Source organism: Balaenoptera physalus (genome assembly GCF_965194825.1).
Source record: "Balaenoptera physalus genome assembly, chromosome: 9".
NCBI lineage: Eukaryota > Metazoa > Chordata > Mammalia > Artiodactyla > Balaenopteridae > Balaenoptera > Balaenoptera physalus.
The window spans coordinates 24,719,444-24,728,461 of NC_138888.1; the positions used below are offsets into that span (position 1 = coordinate 24,719,444).

A 9,018-nucleotide genomic window follows, 5' to 3' on the forward strand; every position below is an offset into this window, starting at 1 on the left:
TGGAATTTCTAGAGCAGGTGACTTGGGGAAAAAAACAAAACAAAACAAAACTTAAAGAGGGCTAATTGTTTAAGGTCTAAATGGAGTCCATAGAAGAAGACATAAATAGTTGTCTCTCCAAGCAACCCAGCATGCATAAAAGTGGACACACAATTCATTTGAAAGACTGTCTCTGCATTTTTCCTCTAAGTTTAAAGAGAAACAGCTCATGTTCAGCATAATGGTTAATAGTATCTTGGCTACCTTCTGTCTACAAGTTGAGTTAATTTTACTCTGATCCTCATTCTGAGCACAAGGAGAATTTTATATTACGCATCAACCTTTGCTAGAACCCTAAGATAGTCTTAAAGTCTTGGAGAAAGTACTATCTCCTGTTTGAAGAGATTTTTCCCACCACTTGTCAAAGCCAGAGAAGGTGGCTGTGGATTTAGAAAAGGCTGCACCTGTTCGTGTATAAACCATTGCTGCTACCTTGGACTTAACCTTTCACAGTTTAACTTTTCCCCTTTGAGATGTACTCTACTTCTTCGTTTAAATGCACATTTCAAAACACTTCCTTTGGGTTCTGGCGTGAAGGAAATTGATCACTCTTCAACTGTATGTTTTTAATTGACTTCCTTCTTCCTGGCTAGGAAATTAACTTTCAGTCCCCTTTTATTTGATCTGTTAAGCAGGGTATATGACACCTTTCCAGACAACAAGATTTCATGAGACCCTAAATGCCATAGATTTTACCTGATAGAGGCTCCAAATTCCCACACAACTTTTAAAGACAATTGAGCTTTAAAATTTACAATTGAGCTCTAGCTGCAAATCATATTGACTGACATGGGTGTCAGTAATATAGTGAAATGGCCAGCTACTGTCTCAGTTCCCCCTGCCAGTTGCAAGGCATTCTTTAAAAATCCATCGCCTTCTCCCGGTGCAGAGTTGCCCGAAGTGGGTCTCTGTTGCCTGAACTCTGAAAATATTTATTTATTTTCAGCCTCATATCAGTTGTGTTTATTCCCATTAAAATGGAAATCTACTGTTTGAACTAAGAAGGATCAATGATGTCTGAGAAAAACTCTGCCTGAACACTTCACAGTCTACTGCAAGGGGTGGTTGTTATTCATGCTGGTCGTTTGCCAAACTGCCACCTGGGCAACTAACTTGGTGACCAAACAGGTGATAATGTTCTCACAGAAACACAGTCTCACAGTCTCACAGAAAACACACCCGGCACTCAGATTGCCACACTGCAATTCCTTGACTTCAAGTGCTCTATGGATTTTCCTGTTGTTCATGTGGTTATATAGTCCACTGTGAGGTAAACAAGCTCTAGAATCCCAGCTTGCAGACTGCAAAGGTAGGGTTTACTTCTCAGAAGAAACCTCTCCTTTAAATCCCAGAACGTAGTAGAGTTATGACCTCCAGGGAATTATGCTACCTAAAATAGCCTATTTTCCTAAAAAAGGAAACTTCCTAGATTTTCTTCGGATATATTCTTCACCAGGGGGAAATTCTGTGACTGTCCTCTTGGATTCCTCCATAATGTTGTCTCAACCAGTCACAGAAGTACATTTGGAGACACCACACACACACACACACACACACACACACACACACACACACGCACCCCTTGCTTGCACATCTACTCTGACTTCTCCCGAAGGTAGAATTTTTCACGGAAACAAAATTTTTCTTAGTAATCAATTTCCTGGAATGAATTAAATTAATTAGCATCCTCTTCCTCAAATGCTGTTTCCTTTTTCTTGCCAACATTCTGTCCTATAATCTATTTTTAAGACACAATGACTTTTTTTTTTGCTCTCCTACTTTCTTTTACTATAATTTCATTCTTGTTTCCGTCTTCCACATCATGTATTCAGTTTGGTTTTTAAATAGTATTTGGGGAATAAAGGGTCAGCTGGGGAACAGGAACAGGGTATCCACTTGCCATGTTTGTAAGAAGAAAACATGAAGCCAAATGAAAATTGTAAGATCTGTTACTGTAGTCCATCAGTGATTTTCCCCTGACCAAGTGTAATACTTCAAAATTCCTCCCTCCCTGACACATTGCAGGTGCCACAGTTTAGATTTAACAATGAAAATCCATTTCTTTTCTAGTTCCACAGCAAAGACATCACAAAAGATAGAGTTATCATGAGCTAATTACAGTCCTTGAAAATTATCTTTGTGCTTTGCAAATATGCATTTTTTTTTCTTTGCTGGTGATGAAGAAGTTGGCAGTTTAAATAAAAAACACTATTTAAAGTAACAGAGTACAGTTATGTAACCTTTTCACATAAATCACACAATAACTCTTTGTACTTTGTTTAAAAAAAAAAAGAACTGCAGTGCTTGTTAAAAAGATTTATTTATATAATAATCTATGCAAAGGACATTTTTTCCCCTTTTTTGAAAGTGGGATGTTCTTTTTTTTAACCTCTGGAAGTTGCAGACTAGAGGGCAGGAATATCCTCCAATAACCATTTTTAGTTGCACACACTCCAGCTACTAAAGACTCCAATTCAAGGAGGGTTTTGGCATTACCACACATGTCTTTATTTCCAAGCACACAGAAGACTTAAGGAATAGTCTGTGCCTGCTAAATAAATAGAAATGTAGAGTCAAAATCCAATCCAGGATAAGGGTTCCTTTGCATCCAGAAATCACACCAAGACCTAAGATCATTTTTCTCAGTTTTTCAGGAATACTATTTCTTCCAGTATGCTTGAAGACTGAGGGTAGTGAAATCCATGGGGCCATTGAAGCCCTAGAGTTTCTCCACTGAATCTCCATAGAATTCTTCCATCAGGTCTTTGTTCCCCCACTCAGCTTCCTTCCCATGCTCATTTGCTCCCCTTAACCTTATTCCCTGATTTAAACCTAGAAACAGTAGTCTTTCATTATTAAAATATTGCCCTTACCATTTAAAAATATCGTCCATATAAAATGTCTTCACTTCAAATTGATCTTATCACTGATCAGTCCACTCTGAAGAGCCAGGGCCATACGTAAGTGGCTAAATGCTAAGCTTGGCTCAAACTGACCCACTTAATCCTCAGTCCAGAGGATCACTTCAGGAAGAGTGATCTTTTCATGGAGATAAACCCAGCAGAGGCATTTTATTGGTCAAATATATCTATTCTAACTCTTGCTGAACAGTGGGGATTCTGAAGACAGGGAAACCCACAAGGGCTTTCTTGTGTGTCCTTATCTTTCATTGAGATGCTGACCTAACTTTTAAAAGCTATCTCCATGGAAAATTCTGGGCTCCACTCCAAAACCAACCAGTAGGAGGTGGCTCTCTTAATCAGCGGCTGTGTTCCGTCTTTATATAAACAGGTTAAGCCAGCTGCCAGAGCCTCTGCAACCAATTCCAGCTCACATTACCCTCCGCTGGAAAGATGGGCCTGAACCAAAGCTACTTTAGGAAAGCAGAGAACTCTCACCTCTCCCAGGTTATAGCAAAAGACCTGGTGGCCACGTATGGTACCAGAGTCATCAGCAATCTTATCAATACTTCTGTTCAAGATTGTTGGGGTGGGATTTGATTAACTGGAGAGATATCCTCTCACCAGCTAATCCACAAAGGGCTCTCATTGCCCAGGATGGAACTCAGAATGTCAGTTTGTAGAATCAACAGGCATGACTAATACTGAAAAGACACTGCTGACAAAATCTGTTACTTTCCTCAGACATCCACTTCTCTGCTTTCACCCTGAGGATGTTCCTCAAAATGATGTTACACCAAAGTTGCCACAAGCCACATGGAATAAAACCTAAATAACTGGAAATAATAAAACAGGCTTCTGAGCTATACTTACAGAAGTTGGCCAAAAATAATCATGTCATGTGCCTATAAAATTTGAAACTTGATCATGGTTTAGTCATTATACCAGAAGCATTAAAAGAACTAAAGCAAACAAACAAAGAGAAACCTTCCCATACAGTGTGTTCTTGTATTCGTGAAGAATTCTGCTTACATTAATCATCATAATGGTAATAATTAGGAATTCTGGACCTCGCTCCTGAAAGAAATGCTTTCCCAGAGAAAGGATTTTAACATGCTATCACACTGATTTAAAATCACTGAATTAAGGCCACTGGTTTATAGGTCAAGCCATATTTGAATGGCTTAGAAAAACTTTCTCTTTCACTACCAGAGTTGAAAGCAAAGTGTGTTAGGCCCTTATGCTGATCTGATTTTCAAGCACATACAATAGCTACTGCCATTCCAGGAGGATCCCTCTGTTTTTTATTTTGCCAGCATAACACTATACTCATGGGAGCTGAGCTTTTCAGGTGTTAAGGAGGATTTGCTATAAGAAAATGATTATAATAGGATTGAATGTAATTGAAAGTCAAGGTACAGTAGCCATACAGTGTATCAAAGAGAGTGTCAAAACTTGCAGTGAGGGTGGAGTGCCTTTTGCTAAGCAAACAACAAAAGTGGAGAGAGAAGAAAATATTCTATGCAGGACAGGATCTACAAGGTTGGCCACCTTGATCAGCCTGCCCTACCACAGCAGGATCAAAGCCACAAGAGCTACAGAGTTTCCCTGGCAAAAGGGGCCGTGACGAGCTGCAACCTCCCCACCCCCACTAGAATGTTTTGAAAACAAGTTATATAATAATCTGAATTCTTATCTCAAACTTGACAGGCGATAATCATAGGCTCTCCGAGGCTCCAGGAGGGAAAGGCCCATCCTTGAGTCATTGCTCTGGCCCTTCTAGTCCCAGGAACTAGTGTCACTCTGAGTCTGTCCACGCCTTTGCTAAGGTTTGCCGATATGGGTGGCCATGAGTACATACCAGACGAGAACTGGCCGGCTCCCGGAGTGCTTCACCCCTTTTCTTGACAATGTCATTCTCTCTCTAAGAACGACAGGTTTATCAAGCATGAGAACACTTTTCCATGGAGATAGGCCCATGAAGGATGCAGGTAACATAACTATTTCAGGCGTCATTAAATCATTATAAGCTCTTAAGATCAGAACTTGGTGGCAGCCAGCAGAAGTGGGAGAATAACAATAAATGTTTGTCCTCCTCTCTATCCTCATAGGTCCTTTTTTTTCCCCCTAAATTTGCTTTCCTGCCATTTCAGTAGGTCATGAGGCCATCTTGATCATAACTTTAATTAGTAGCTATGTTTTGGTTGCTACCTATGACTCTATAGATGGGCAGAAGCAGAACCTGAAGTGTAAGGCCATATTCATCTTAGAGAAAGAGCTGGAGAACATTCTTTCCAATCATTGCTGCTAGTTCTTTACTGCTGTGGCCTCCCATAAGAGCCTTTGGAGAAGAGAGACATCAGTGCAGGCAGGACCAGGAACCTACTATGGTTGCTATTAGTATTAATATTATGTATGCATATATTGTACTTCTGAAGCGCTAAAGTGATTTACAAACAACAGGATGGCAAATGACATGCATGAACTTGTGAGTCAGGTTTTTGAGGTGCTTTTTCTCCACACCAAGTGCATTGCTACCTGCATTCCCAATACCTATTAGAAATTTAAGCATCACTACATTTTTTTTAATAAGAAGGGTTTTTTTTCTTCTAATTTTTGCTGCCTCCAAATCATGAATGGTCATTTCAGAAGAGTCATATCACACAAGGAATTTGCTCTCCTACTTTCTGCCTAGGTCCTTCGTATTTTTAAATTTGGGGGTGCCAACATGTACCGTCCTTTCCCCTTTGTGGGGTTTCGCTTTTATTTCTATGCTTGCAAATGCTCTCAACACACCAATATAAAGGACAATAGCGAAAAATAAATGCGAATAAATACAAACATCACTAGTCAGCCAGCCCTGGACAGCTTATCTATTTTTTTAAGTTAGAGTTGGCATTTTGAACACGTTTTTATACTTATATCTGCGTATATGTTTTCAGTGATTTGGGAATTAATAATATTTTGTCCTAAATCGTGATGTCATTCTAAGAAGACTGTGTTCAAGGGAACCATAAAGCCACGCTATTTAGAGCTCCTTACCCCCCAGACCAATGACAGAAAACCATATTACAGCAGAGTTGTTGTCTCTACAAAGCAGGTAATCAACTAATTACATGTTTTGATTAAAATATCAAAACATGTAATTTTTGATATTTTAGAATTTTCATTTATTCTGCTGGGTTACAGTGAGCTGTGCAGTGACAATCTCACTACAGTACTAAATGTGAAGGTACACTACTGACAAAACTAATTTGTATGACCCGACATAGAAATTCAAACATTCACTGTAACTTTCTCTGTAGACTTTCCTGTTGTTTATTACAGCTCTTCCAATTTGAGCACATTTCTTTCATTGCAAACCTGCTTCCTCATGCCCCATATAGGATTATTCTATATTAAACACAAACGTGACTTCCATTTCAGAATCCTTAATAAAAAAATTCTGTCATAAACCACTTGTTTCTTTGATCACAGTTCAACCTGTTTTCTTTCATGCTCCGTGAACTTTAACCTCAGTTAATTTTGCTTTGTTCCTTGTGCACATTCTCGCTGCTAAGAATTCTTACCTGCCAGTTCTTCTGTTGGTGGGCAACCCACCACTCAACAGCTGCCAAATATCCTCCTTCACTTCCTTCACCCTCTCCAGGAAAGCACTCTCTTCTGAGAAATACGTATGGTCAAATCCAAAATCAACTTGAGTTTGTTCACTGTTTTGCGTTTTAGAATGATCACCACCTGAAATTATAATATGGATTTTGGCCTCCAAATTTTAAAATGAACATGATGATGATGTTGCATTTGTAAATATTTAGTATCATAATAATTTCACAAATATTCAAGATGTTCTTCTGTTGGTCCAAGTAAAAATGCTATCCTGCACCCCCTGTGAACTTAGGCAAAACCATGTAACCTGGGGGGCTTCCCTGGTGGCGCAGTGGTTGAGAATCTGCCTGCCAATGCGGGGGACACGGGTTCAAGCCCTGGTCTGGGAAGATCCCACATGCCGCGGAGCAACTAGGCCCGTGAGCCACAATTACTGAGCCTGCGCGTCTGGAGCCTGTGCTCCGCAATAAGAGAGGCCGCAATAATGAAAGGCCCGCGCACCGCGATGAAGAGTGGCCCCCACTTGCCGCAACTAGAGAAAGCCCTCACACAGAAACGAAGACCCAACACAGCCATAAATAAATAAATAAATAAATAAAAATTGTATAACTTTAAAAAAAAAAAACCATGTGACCTGCACTAGCCAATGAAATGATTAAAACACACTGTGCAGTTTCTGATTTTGATGAGCAGATCCTCACCCCACCCCCACAACTCACACTGACTTATAGCACAAGTAAATCTTTAGGGTTGTTTGTTGTCACAGCGTAACCTCTATTATCCTGACTAATTAACTTACAGATGGTAATTTGTCCTTTCACTTAGCATCACTTCAGGGCTCATTTTCATAATAACATTGCTGCTATATTCCAAAGCTTTCAAGTTTTTTACCACTTATTTTAAAGTTTTTCTTTTTTTTTAGTTTACCACTTTCAAGTCTCAAATGGAAAACCTAAAACATGAAGCAGAAAAGTGATTCCATCAGCATTTTCCTAACAATCACTACCAAAGGCAGAATTAGAACAGATCTGATGTCTGGCTAGTGCCTTCTCCTCTGAACCAGAAATTACAAAGAAATTCAGGTTACCACCCAGTTAGAGGGATAGTCATAGAGGCATAGACTATTAAAGCTGGAAGAGCTTCAGAGTTCACCTGATCCAGGAACCTTATTTTAAGAGAAAGATTCTAAGGTCAATGTGTTTAAATGAGGGTCTTAACTAAGACCACACACCACCTAGTTAGAGACTAGAGAGTACAAAATCTCAGGTCCCTTATGTCAGTGTTTCTCTTTGATAAAATATATACTCCCAATAAAAGGAAACTTCTTGAGGATTCTGAGAACATGTAGACATATTCTTATATCTATTCCTAGATATCAGATTAAGAAACTTAACCCATAATCTTTGAATATATCATCTTTCAGATCTGAGTTATTGTTATAAAAATGTTTTGCCTGGAAAACTGGATAACCACAGGCAGAAAAATGAAATTGTACCGCTATCTTACACCACTCACAAAAATTAACTCAAAATGGATTAAAGACTTAAATGTAAGTCTTTAAAATTCCCAGAAGAAAGCATAGGGAAAAATCTCTTTGACATAGGTCTTGGCAATTATTGTTTTTGGATATAACACTAAAAGCACAAGCAACAAAGGCAAAAATAAATAAGTGAGACTCCATAAAACCAAAAAGCTTCTGCACAGCAAAAGAAACACCCAACAAAATGAAAAGACAACCTATGGAATGGGAGAAAATAATTGCAAGCCATATATCTGATAAGGGGTTAACATCCAAAATATATAAAGAACTCATACAACTCAAAAGCAAAAACACACAATCTGATTTTAAAATGGGCAGAGGACCTGAATAGCCATTTTTCAAAAGAAGACATACAGATGGCCAACCGATACATGAAAAGATGCTCAAGGTCACTAATCATCAGGGAAATGCAAATCAAAACCACAATGAATTATCACCTCACACCTGTTAGAATGGCTATTATTAAAATGACCATAGTTAACAAGTGTCGGCAAGATGGGGATAAAAGGGAACCCTTGTGCACTGTTGGTGGGAATGTAAACTGGTGCAGCCACTATGGAAAACAGTATGGAGGTTCCTCAAAAAATTGCAAATGGAAGTACCATATGATCCAGCAATTCCACTTCTGGGTATTTATGCAAAGAAAACAAAAACACAACTTCAAAAAGATATATGCATCTCCATGTTCACTGCAGTATAATTTACAATAATCAAGATATGGAAAAAACCTAAGTGTCCATCAGTGGATGAATGGATAAAGAAGATATGCTACATATGTAAAATGGAATATTTTCTCCCATGAGAAAAAAAGAAATCTTGCCATTTGCAACAACATGGATGGACCTTGAACATGTTATGCTAAGTGGAATAAGCCAGACAGAGAAAGACAAATACTGTATAACACTGATATGTGGAATCTAAAAATATCCAAAC

General features: G+C 38.8%; 1 long non-coding RNA gene across 2 annotated transcripts in view; it reads right to left on the reverse strand.

Annotated features, from left to right (window-relative positions):
- Positions 1-1,182: 1,182 nt before the first annotated feature.
- LOC309666955 overlaps positions 1,183-9,018 on the reverse strand; it is a 148,288-nt gene continuing 140,452 nt past the window's right edge. The window contains exons 3-4 of one of the 2 annotated variants that reach the window (XR_014267414.1): positions 6,509-6,677; positions 1,183-2,590 (exon numbers count right to left, since the gene is read on the reverse strand). This is a non-coding gene — a long non-coding RNA (uncharacterized lncRNA). Of the gene's footprint in view, positions 2,591-6,394; positions 6,678-9,018 lie in introns of those variants that run through there. The other variant, XR_014267415.1, reaches the window with a different exon arrangement.